Source organism: Triturus cristatus, chromosome 10 (genome assembly GCF_964204655.1).
Source record: "Triturus cristatus chromosome 10, aTriCri1.1, whole genome shotgun sequence".
Taxonomy (NCBI): domain Eukaryota; kingdom Metazoa; phylum Chordata; class Amphibia; order Caudata; family Salamandridae; genus Triturus; species Triturus cristatus.
In genome coordinates, this window is record NC_140593.1 from 1,139,576,397 (window position 1) to 1,139,589,465 (window position 13,069).

Sequence of the window (13,069 nt, forward strand, 5' to 3'; positions counted from 1 at the left end):
CGTCTTCATAACTGGAACTGGAGGGAACATACATGTACTTGTGATTCATACATGAAACCGTTGGGGTCCAAGATAGGGGACATAACTGATCAGAAAAATCCATATTTCCACACCAGGATGAGGACTTCTGTCTTGTCCGTGTTCAGTTTCAGGCGGCTGATGTTCATCCATTCAGCGACGTCTGTCATCCCTTCGTGCAGGCTGGCTTTGGCGGTGTCGGGGTCTCTGGAGAGAGAGAGAATTAGCTGGGTGTCATCGGCGTAGGAAATGATGTTGAGGTTGTGTTGGCGTGCGATGGCAGCGAGGGGTTTCATGTAGATGTTGAAGAGAGTGGGGCTGAGCGACGATCCTTGCGGGACGCCGCAGATGACTTCGGTGGCCTCGGAGCGGAACGGAGGGAGGCGTACTCTCTGTGTTCTGCCGGAGAGGTATGAGATGATCCATTCCAGAGCCTTCCCATGGATGCCGGTGTCGTTGAGGCGTTGGACTAGTGTGCGGTGGCAGACAGTGTCAAATGCTGCGGAGAGGTCTAGGAGGATGAGTGCCGCTGTTTCGCCGTTGTCGAGCAGGGCTCGGATGTCGTCGGTGGCTGCGATGAGGGCGGTCTCGGTGCTGTGGTTGGCTCTGAATCCGGACTGTGATGGGTCGAGGGATCCGTTCGTCTCGAGGAAGGCTGCCAGTTGCTTGTTGACGACCTTCTCGATCACTTTGGCGGGGGAAGGAAGGAGCGAGATGGGGCGGAAGTTCTTGAGGTCGGTCGGGTCCGCTGTTGGTTTCTTCAGCAGAGCGCTGAGTTCGGCGTGCTTCCAGCTCTCCGGGAAGGTTGCTGTGTTGAAGGAGGTGTTGATGATGTCTCGGAGGTGGGGTGCGATGGTAGAGGCTGCCTTGTTGAAGACATGATGGGGGCACGGGTCGATCGGAGATCCGGAGTGGATGGTGTTCATCATGCGTGACGTGTCTTCGGGGGTCACCTCGGTCCATGTCTGGAGGGTGGCGGCGGGGTGCGAAGGTACGACCGATGGGTGCGGGGGTGAAATGTCGAAGCTGTTGTGGATGTTGGCGATCTTGCGGTGGAAGTACGAGGCGAGGGAGTCGCAGAGGTCCTGTGAGGGAGTGATGTCGTTGTTGCCGGTGCTGGGGTTGGAGAACTCCTTGACGATGTTGAAGAGCTCCTTGCTGTCATGGGCGTTCTTGTCCAGTCGTTCCCGCAGAGATTTCTTCTTGGTGGTGCGGATGAGCTGGTGATGTCTGCGAGTGGCGAGTTTGAGTGCTGTTCTGTTGTCGGCGGTCTTGTTGAGGAGCCAGGCCTTCTCGAGGGTGCGGCAGGCCTTCTTGGAGTCCTTAAGTTCGTCGGTGAACCAGGGGGCCTTCTTGCTTCTGGGCCTGGTGAGGGGGTTCTTCAGTGGCGCGAGGTCGTCGGCACAGGAGGTCAGCCACTGCGTGAGGTCGAGGGCAGCTGTGTTAGGGTCCGTGGTCCTGACAGGTGGGCTCTGGCTGAGGGAGGTGGCGAGCTGGTCGGCGGTGATCTTGCTCCAGTTTCTGTGGGGAGCCTGCTTCGGGTGATGGTGGACCGTGTTCTTTCTGAAGCTGAAATGGACGCAGCTGTGGTCGGTCCAGTGAAGTCCGGTGGAGTGGCTGAAGGTGACGTGCTTGCTGGACGAGAAGAGTGGGTCGAGCGCGTGGCCGGCGAAGTGGGTGGGGGTGTTGACCAGTTGCTGAAGTCCGAGGTTGGCGAGGTTATCCAGCAGGGCGGTGGTGTTGCGGTCATTGTTGTTCTCCAGGTGGAAGTTGAGGTCCCCGAGGAGGATGTAGTCGGCGGAGGGGAGGGCGTGAGGGCTGATGAAGTCGGCGATGTCTTCGCAGAACTGTGCGCGTGGTCCCGGGGGTCTGTAGATGAGGGTGCCTCTGAGGGTAGTCTTGGGGTCGGTGTGGATCTGGAAGTGCAGGTATTCGGCGGCGTTGAATACGTCGATGGAGTCAGTCGAGATGCGAATGGTGCTCTTGTATACGATGGCGATGCCTCCTCCGGTCTGGTTGACGCGATCCTTCCTGATAATCTTGTAGCCGTCCGGTGCAGCAGAGAGACAGAGGATGCCTAGGGCCCTCTGAGGCCATCCCTCAGTGCACGGTGCAGCACAGAGACAGGCTGCTCCTAGGGCCCTCTGAGTCCATTCCTCACTGCACGGTGCAGCAGAATCACAGAGGGCACCTAGGACCCTCTGAGTCCATCCCTCACTGCAAGGTGCAGCACAGAGACAAAAGGCGCCTAGGGCCCTCTGAGTCTATCCCTCACTGCACTGTGCCACTCAGAGTCAGGGGGAGCCTAGGGCCCTCTGAGTCCATCCCTCACTGCACAGTGCAGCACAGAGTCAGGAGGTGCCTATGGCCCTCTGAGTCCATTCCTCACTGCACAGTGCAGCACAGAGGCAGGAGGTACCTAGGGCCCTCTGAGTCCACCCCTCAGTGCACGGTGCAGCACAGAGACGGAGGCCACCTCGGGCCCTCTGAGTCCATCCCTCAGTGCACAGTGCAACACAGGGACAGAAGGAGCCTAGGGCCCTCTGAGTCCATCCCTCAGTGCACAGTGCAGCACAGAGACAGAGGGCACCTCGGGCCCTCTGAGTCTATCCCTCACTGCACAGCGCAGCACAGAGACAGAGGGCACCTCGGGCCCTCTGAGTCCATCCCTCAGTGCACAGTGCAGCACAGAGGCAGAAGAAACTTGCATTGAGGCTGTGGTCACTGATTGATCTGCCGCAGGTACAAGCAGTTGCAGGCTCCATGCCACGCGGACACGAGGGAAACTGTGCACGCGTGAAGGAAAGTTGTCTTCAGAGGGAAAAGATGGGTGATGGGGAAGAAGCCAGGAGAAGGGGTGAGGGGTTGGAGGAGAACTAAGGAAGGGAGGGGGACAAGAGAAGAGAAAGGGAAAGGGAAAGGGAAGCAGAGGCGCAGAAGTCAGAAGTGGGTGGCAGCTGTCAGAGGAATAGAAGGCGGTAAGAGATAAAGTGTGAGAGAGCAAGTGGGCCTGGAACCCTTGCTCGCTCAGAGAGGACGAGGAGAGCCAGAGTGAGTGGGACGGAGGGAGACGAAAGAGGAAACAGCGAGGACAAACGAGGGGGCGCAGTCACGGGGGGCGGACGGGCTCATTATGCCGTCCTTGTCTTGCAATTAATGTATGTTCACAATAAGCCACTTTCACGCTCGACTAAACATGTCGGTTTCGCTTCGCCTCTGTAGCGGACCTTGACGGGCAGTTATTTTTCACCCTGAGGCGTTCTCTGCTGATGGAGTCCTGGCAGCGTCTGCGGCGGAGGAGGGGCCTGGCTTGAGCTCTCCCCAGGCGAACGTGTCTTCCACACACCCTTCCCTACCGCTGCCCACGCCCTGGCAATGTCTGCGGCGGAGGAGGGTCGAGGCCTGACTCCAGACCACGTCAGCAGCACCTCAGCCGATGCCAAGCCCTGGCGGGGTCCACAGCAGGGGAGAGCCTGGCTTTACAAGAGACGACCACTTCTCCACCATGGCGTCTGGCGAGCCCAGGCGCTGCCTGCAGCCCAGCAGGATCCAGGCTAAGACCATCCCCTGCAACTCTGGCCTGAGACCACCCCCTGCAACCCTGGAGTGAGACCACCTCCTGCAACCTAGGCTGAGACCACCCCCTGCAACTCTGGCCTGGGACCACCTCCTGCAACTCTGGCCTGAGACCACCTCGCAAGCCTGGACTGAGATCACCTCCTGCAACTCTGGCCTGAGACCACCTCGCAAGCCTGGACTGAGATCACCTCCTGCAACCCATGCCTGAGACCATCTCCAGCAACCTGGGCTGATGGCCATCTCCAGCAACCTTGGCTTCAGACCACTTCCTGCAACCCAGGAGGAAGACCACCTCCTGCAACCTAGGCTGAGACCACCCCCTGCAACTCTGGCCTGGGACCACCTCCTACAACTCTGGCCTGAGACCACCTCGCAAGCCTGGACTGAGATCACCTCCTGCAACTCTGGCCTGAGACCACCTCCTGCAACCCATGCCTGAGACCATCTCCAGCAACCTGGGCTGATGGCCATCTCCAGCAACCTTGGCTTCAGACCACTTCCTGCAACCCAGGAGGAAGACCACCTCCTGCAACCCTGGACTGACGCCACCTCCTTCAACTCTGGCCTGAGACCACCTCGCAACCCTAGACTGAGACCACCTCATGCAACCCTGGCCTGAGACCACCTCCTGCAACCCTGGCCTGAGACCACCTCCTGCAAACCTGGCCTGAGATGCCCTCCTGCAACCCTGGACTGAGATCACCTTCTGCAACCCGGGCCTGAGACCACCGCCTGCAACCCTGGCCTGAGACCACCTCCTGCAACCCGGGCTTGAGACCAGCTCCTGCAGACCAGGGCTGAGACCACCTCATGCAACCCAGGCCAATGACCACCTCATGCAACCCAGGCCAATGACCACCTCCTGCAACCCTGGACTGAGACCATCTCTTGCAACCCTGGCCTGAGAACACCTCCTGCAACCCTGGCCTGAGACCACTTCCTGCAACCCTGGCCTGAGATCACCTCCTGCAACCCTGGCCTGAGACTACTTCCTGCAACCTGGGACTGAGACTAGTTCCTTCTACCTGGGATTGAGATCTCCTCCTGCAACCCGGGCCGATGACCACCTCTTGCAACCCAGGAATGAGACCACCACCTACAACCCTGGCCTAAGGCCACCTTCTGCAGTCCAAGACTGAGACCCCCTCCTGCATCCCTGGCCTGAGACCACCTCCTGCAACCCTGGCCTGAGACCACCTCCTGCAACCCTGGCTTGAGACCACCTCCTGCAACCCAGGCCAATAACCTCCTCCTGCAACACCGAAATAAGACCACCTCCTGCAGCCTGGCCTTGAGACCACCTCCTGCAACCCTGGCCTGAGACCACCTCCTGCAACCCGGGCCGATGACCATCTCCTGCAACTCTGGTGTAGACCACCTCCTGTCACCTGGGCCGATGACACCTCCTGCAACCCGGGCCAATGACTACCTCTTGCAACCCAGACCAATGACCACCTCCTGCAACCCAGGCCAATGACCACCTCCTGCAACCCGGGCTGATGACCACCTCCTGCAACCCGTACCTGAGACCACCTCCTGCAATGCTGGCCTGAGACCATCTCCTGCATCCCTGGCCTGAGACCACCTCCTGCAACCCTGGCATGAGACCACCTCCTGCAGCCCAGGCCTGAGACCATCTCCTTCAACCCTGGCCTGAGACCACCTCCGCAACCATCGACTGAGACCACTTTCTGCAAACCAGGCCTGAGACCACTTCCTGCAACCTGGGCTGATGACCACCTCCTGCAGCCCTGGCTTGAGACCACCTCCTACAACCCAGGCCAATGACCTCCTCCTGCAACCCCGAAATGAGATGACCTCCTGCAACCTGGGCTTGAGACCACCTCCTCGAACCGGGGCCTGAGACCACCTCCTGCAACCAAGGCCTGAGACCACCTCCTGCAACCCAGTCCGATGACCACCTCCTGCAACCCTGGCATGAGACCACTTCTTGCATCCCTGGCCTGAGACCACCCCCTTTTAACCTGGGCTTGAGACCACCTCCTGCAACCCGGGCCTGAGACCACCTCCTGCAACCTGGGCCTGAGACCACCTCCAGCAATCCTTGCCGATGACCACCTCCTGCAACCCTGGCCTGAGACCACTTCTTGCAACCCGGGCCAATGACTACTCCCTGCTACCCGGGCCAATGACCACATCCTGCAACCCTGGACTGAGACCACCTCCTGCAACCTGAGCCAATGACCACCTCCTGCTCCCCAGGCTGATGACCACCTCATGCAACCCTGGAATGAGACCACCTCCTGCAACCAGGGCTGATGACCACCTCCTGCAACCCGGGCCGATACCCACCTCCTGCAACCCTGGAATGAGGCAACCTCCTGCAACCCGGGCCAATGACCACCTCTTGCAACCCTGGCTTGAGACCACCTCCTGCAACCGAGGCCGATGACCTCATCCTGCAACCCTGGCCTGAGTCCATCTCCTGCAGCCCAGGCCGATGACCACCTCCTGCAACCAGGGCCTGAGACCACTTCCCGCAACCCAGGCCGATGACCACCTCCTGCAACCCATGCCGATGACCACCTCCTGCAATCCTGGCCTGAGATCACTTCTTGCAACCCGGACCGATGACCACTCCCTGCAACCCGGGCCAATGATCACATCCTGCATCCCTGGCCTGAGACCACCTCCTGCAAACCTGGCCTGAGACCACCTCCTGCAACCCTGGCATGAGACCACCTCCTGCAGGCTGGGCCCAAGACCATCTCTTGCAAACCTGGCAGAGACCACCCCCGCAACCGTCGACTGAGACCACTTCCTGCAACCCAGGCCTGAGACCACTTCCTGCAACCTGGGCTGAAGACCACCTCCTGCAACCCTGGCTTGAGACCACCTCCTACAACCCAGACCAATGACCTCCTCCTGCAACCCCGAAATGAGATGACCTCCTGCAACCTGGACTTGAGACAACCTCCTGCAACCCAGTCCGATGACCACCTCCTGTAACCCTGGTCTGAGACCACTTCTTGCATCCCTGGCCTGAGACCACCCCCTTTTAACCTGGGCTTGAGATCACCTCCTGCAATCCAGTCCGATGACCACCTCCTGCAACCCGGGCCTGAGACCACCTCCAGCAACCCATGCCGATGACCACCTCCTGCAACCCTGGCCTAAGACCACTTCTTGCATCCCGGGCCAATGACTACTCCCTGCAACCCGGGCCGATGACCACATCCTGCCACCCTGGACCGAGACCACCTCCTGCAACCTGAGCCGATGACCACCTCCTGCAGCCCAGGCCGATGACCACCTCATGCAACCCTGGAATGAGACCACCTCCTGCAACCAGGGCTGATGACCACCTCCTGCAACCCGAGCCGATGACCACCTCCTGCAGCCCAGGCCCATGACCACCTCATGCAACCCAGGAATGAGACCTCCTCCTGCAACCAGGGCTGATGACCACCTCCTGCAACCCGGGCCGATACCCACCTCCTGCAACCCTGGAATGAGGCCACCTCCTGCAACCCAGGCCGATGACCACCTCTTGCATCCCTGGCTTGAGATCACCTCCTGTAACCGAGGCCGATGACCTCATCCTGCAACCCTGGCCTGAGACCTTCTCCTGCAACCCAGGCCGATGACCACCTCCTGCAACCAGGGCCTGAGACCACTTCCTGCAACCCAGGCCGATGACCACCTCCTGCAACCCATGCCGATGACCACCTCCTGCAATCCTGGCCTGAGACCACTTCTTGCAACCCGGACCGATGACCACTCCCTGCAACCCGGGCTGATGACCACCTCATGCAACCATGGCCTGAGACCACCTCATGCAACCCGGGCCGATGACCACCTCCTGCAACCCGGGCTTGCTGCCACCTCCTGCAACCCGGCCCGATACCCACCTCCTGCAACCCTGGACTGAGACCACCTCCTGCAACACTGGCCAGAGACTACCTCCTGCAACCATGGCCTGAGACCACCTCCTGCAACCCAGGCTGATGACTACCTCCTGCAACCTGCGCTGATGGACTACCTCCTGCAACACTGTCCTGAGACCACCTCCTGCAACCCTGGCCTGAGAAAACCTCCTGCAAGCCGGGCCTGAGACTGCTTCCTGCAACCCAGGCCAATGACCACCTCCTGCAACACTAGACTGAGACCACCTCCTGCAACCCTGACCTGAGAAAACCTCCTGCAAGCCTGACCTGAGACCACTTCCTGCAGCCCAGGCCAATGACCACCTCCTGCAACACTGGACTGAGACCACCTCCTGCCACCCAGGCCTGAGACCACCTCCTGCTACCTAGGCCGATGACCACCTCCTGCAACCTTGGACTGAGACCACCTCCTGTAACCCTGGCCTGAGACCACCTCCTGCAACCCAGGCCAATGACCCCCTCCTGCAACCTGGGCCTGAGACCACCTCCAGCAACCCATGCCGATGACCACCTCCTGCAACCCTGGCCTGAGACCACTTCTTGCAACCCGGGCCAATGACTACTCCCTGCAGCCCGGGCCGATGACCACATCCTGCAACCCTGGACTGAGACCACCTCCTGCAACCTGAGCCAATGACCACCTCCTGCAGCCCAGGTCGATGACCCCCTAATGCAACCCTGGAATGAGACCACCTCCTGCAACCAGGGCTGTTGACCACCTCATGCAACCCGGGCCGATACCCACCTCCTGCAACCCTGGAATTGTAGTGAGTTCTCTCTGAATACGTACAGGCATTGTTAAGTTAGCATAACCACGTTAGATGTTAGAAAGCCATCTTTTTGCTTTTGCACACGGCACTGCGTTTACATGTTATTTCTTAAAACAAACTGCTGACTCGAGACTTGCTTCACACAAGAGCAATCTGTTGTTACCATCCCAAGCTCTGCGCAGCGACCTTGGTCTGTACATGGTGTGACAAACAGTCTGGGTTATTACACAATGCATGTTTTTCACTCTAGGTTGATCGGCCCACTATTTAGCCATAACACACGCGCAGCTGCAAATGCCTGAAAATTAGTGCTTTTAGTATCACAGACATCATGTTTATTATTCAGACCGAAGACGAGCCTTCCTGCGAGAAGACTCCTTATGCTCCTGTGATGTGATTTCACTAAGCTGATCTTTGAGGTATGGGGTCCCCTATTCAAGCCTAAGAGACCTTCTATTAGCATAATAATAATATTAGCTTCTTAGTAAAGGGAAGGTGGTAGTATCCACTGTCATTATAATATGATCACCCCTTTTATATTCTATGGTATTGTAACTATGTTGCTGGTTTTGATATTAATCATTTGTCTGCTTGTATTAGCCAAAGTACTGCATCTTAGGACACGTGGTCTATAAAAATAAACCCCTTTTATTTACAATGTGTCTCTGTTGATTATTGTTGTGGACTGATGTGAGAATAATATACGAACAGGTATCTTCGATTCCCACCATTCCTGAGTATGTACTGAGTCGCTTGTTCTGGGTTGTCTATTCATTGGGACCGCCGAGCTAAACCTCGGATAACGAATGGGACACTTATGCTAGCCGGATACTGGGTTCTGGGTTCTGAGGTGAGTTTCTGGTACACCACAATTCACTGAGGTCCTGGGGTTCTTCGCATAGTTCTGTGTATCAGCAGAATCCCTGCAACATGGCGCACCTAACGTTTGGTCTATGAGTTGAAACGCCTTAGTAGTGCTTACATTTAGTCCACAGCACCCTCATTCTTGTTTCCGGATAACAAGTCTGACGGATTTAAACCTACCTAGTTCTATTGATATAGGTTCTTTCAAGCTTGATCATTAAAAAGGTTATTGAACCCTTGTGCTACTAACTACTTGAAGTATAGCTTGTCCTTATGGCAGTAGACATTGCGGCGCACAGCCGTGCAGCTCTGAAACGTCATTTGACGCAGTATGGGGTGCCGGACACGGGCATGGACGTCATCTTTGTGGTGGGAGCCGATGCGGCTCACCCGTTTGAGTTGTTCTATTCCTGGGTGACGATTCCGGCAGTCAGTGGGGATGACGATACCTTTCATTCTTACACTGCTACTGCCGTGCCTGCTAACTATGCGCCGTATAGGACACAGGAGATACCAATATCTGCTTGGCAACATCAGATTTGGTTTAATGGCGCCCTCCCCCATGTGGTTATACCGCCGAGAATGGGCCCTTTATCAATTGCAGGGGCCACTTGGCCGGTACTAGCCGGATTTACGCCTCATCCCCGTTACCTCACGGTGACGGTGGCTGAATTGCGTGTACTACACACTGCCCTTATATAAGTATATAGGGCGTTAGTGCAGTATGTGTCGCGCACTGTACAGGCGGGGGCGCCTGTTAGTGCGGGACAACCTAGTGATCGTCACGCGGTGGTCATTAGTCCTGTTATGGTCAATTCTGTTGTGGGCAAGCGCCCCCTCACAAGGGATGATTATCCTTTTTGGCTTGCTGAAAAATTTGACCAAATAGAGGCGGTTTATCCGCATACAACTCCTGTGGAAAAACACAGGATCCTCACCATTAGTTTGCCTAAAGACTTAGTTCCCCATATAGATGATTGTGTATCCTGGGGTAAGATTTTTGCTGCGACGTACGCGCAGTGCTTCGGCACTCCGTCTATGTTACAGCTGCCCTCCATAATTAAACAGGTTCAAGAGGACCATGGAGCGGAGTCTGCGATAGAATTGGGGATGCGGCTCCTCGGAGATTTTGGCCTGGTGGCTACCATGATAATGGGAAACCTTAAGGGTGATGCGTTGCACTTTCAGGTTCGTAATGAACTGAAGAAAGTTGCTGAAGAGGACAAGCCGCAGGAATTTGCAAAAATAATTTCAGAAGCATATCGCGATTTGGGTCGTAGCTCTTTAGGAGTTAAGCCTGTGATCAAAAATCCCGATTCTAAGCAGCAGGGTAAGGCAGAAACTTTTGGTAAGGATGGTCGGCCAATTTTTCCAAAACAACCTTGGCGGACTAAACAACAGGGAAAGCAGCAGCAGAAACAGGGCTCTCGGCCTGCCTCTCCCGTTCAGTCAAGTAGTGAACGCACTTATGATCTGCGAGATCGTGCTACTATTAAGTCTCCTGATAGATTTCAGGTTTCTGAACCGCGCTCTCCTCGTTCTTCACAGGAAACATCGGCTACACAGTCTGGTGGCGGAGGCGGTGGCAAAGGTCGGGGTGCTCCACAACAGCGTGACCAACCCCGACAGACTGAGGGTAAAGGCAAGCAGGACGAGTTTGCTCGACAAAGACCCCCGTTTCAGAAGAAGAAAGTGGCGGCTCTGACGGCAAAATATGCCTCAGATAGTGCGGACACAGCTTCAGAACCGGACATGGGCGCTGACGCTACTGGACAGCGCGGCAGAAATTACCATAGTCCGTCAAGCTCTGCGTCCATTTCTGGCGGCGACAGCAACTGATGTATTGGTTACTGTTGAAACAGCTGACACCAGAGTGGCTCCCCCTGATAGACTTTATGAAATAGTCTTATTAATAGAGGGTGACATACAACGTACTATAAAAGGGATTTTTTGGGATAATCTGACCACCACCTATGATATCCTCCTAGCGGAGGCAGATTGGCCCCCGGCCTTCATTTTGGAAGCTCCTAGAGGGGAGGAGAAAATCCTCCCGTCCTTTGCGCACACGGTGCCTAAGGACCAAGCTGAAATGTACGCTGGTGAGTGGGCGCTGGCGCTTGCGCCAGCGGTATATCGTACTCAAGTGGGTTGGGACCGGTTGTCCCCCTGCCATGAGATTCCATTGCGGTCTATGCCCCAGCCTCAGCCCCAATATCCCATGCGTCGTGAAGCTAGACCTCACGTCGCGGCGATCCTTGAACAATTGGAATATCAGGGTGTAATTGAAACCTGTGTGTCCCCTATGAATAACCCTTTATTCACTGTAACGAAGCCTGACGGCTCGTACCGTTTAGTTTTGGATTACCGGCACCTAAACTCCCATTGCCGGACCTGCGCGGTACAAAATACACATAGCTCGGCTCTAGTCGACAGTCTCGTGCGTAAACGGTTTAAAACGACACTTGACATTTCCAATGGCTTTTTTAGCCATAACCTGTCCACACTGAGTAGCCAGTGGACAGCGTTTACTTCGGGCGGAAAACAAAAACAGTTTACGAGATTAGCCATGGGCTACAAAAATAGCCCTGGCGTCTTTTCCGCTCGCGTGGTTTCTCTCTTAGAAAGAATAGACCCCGAGGCATACTCCTATGTTGACGATATCTACCTCACGGATGACGAGCTGTTGCCGCATCTGTCTCGAGTCGACAATATTGTAGTGAGTTTTGCTGACTATGGCTACAAATTCAATTTTGCGAAGTCTCACATCGCGGAATATTCAGTGTTGTTTTTGGGCTACGAGCTCAATAATGAAGGTAAGGGGTTAGCTCCCCACTTTCTGGAGAAGTGCGCATGCTTGAGTGCGCCAACGACACTAAAGAAATTACAATCTCTGCTGGGTTTTCTGAATTTCGGCCGTACGTACATTCCTGATTATGCCCAGCGTATCAAGCCGCTTTACGCCTTGGTACAACCCACATTTTCGAAGTCTAGCTGGCAGCTGGAACATTCTAAAATTTTACAGTCTTTACAGGCTGACCTTCTTGCTTCACAATATTTGCTGACACGTGATAACCGCACCAACCTGGTAATAAGAATAGTGCCAGGCGCCGTGGGTTTCACGTATTTGACGTTTAATGAGGGCGATACAGTCCCCATTGCGTACAAATCCCACTTGTACACCTCTGCTGAATTACGTTTTTCCGCGGTCGAAAAAGTTCTGACTGCTGTACAGATGGCGATCCTTAAAGAACGCGCACTGTCACATGGGAAACAGATTCTGGTCGTAACACCCTATCCTGCCTTAGAAGCGGTGACAAAGGCAAGTGTACCAAATTCTAAAGCTTTGCATCCTCGGTGGATACAATGGGCCACGACACTGACGTCACCAGACGTCACCTACATCTTTGATGCCTCATTACAGACTCAAGAGTTCTTGCAGTATGAATTCGTTCATCCGTCTCCTCTGTCTTTGCGCCCGCTCGAAGAATACCATTGTGTCATATACACTGACGGGTCTGCGCAGCCCGCAATTGGATCAAAGCACGCCTACTCAGCGGCTTGCGCAATTGTCGTAGGTACTTTCGTAAATGGTGAATTCCAATCTGATGCAGTGCATACGCAGTCATTGGGCGATTGTACCGCGCAATTGGCGGAGCTTCGGGCTCTAGTGCTTGCACTGGAGTTTGCTGATCCCCGAGTCACTACTCTAATTGTGAGTGATTCTTTCTACTGTGTCCAGTCCTATAATGACAATTTACACTTCTGGTCTCAGAATGACTATCGAGACACAAAAGGTGGCACAATTAAGCATAAAACGCTTTGGGTTCGAGTGGCAGACTTTAAAGAACGTCTCCCTCTAGTGAATGTTATTCACACTCTTGGTCACCAGCGACTTGGTGTCCATGCTGTCGGTAACAGCTTGGCTGACGA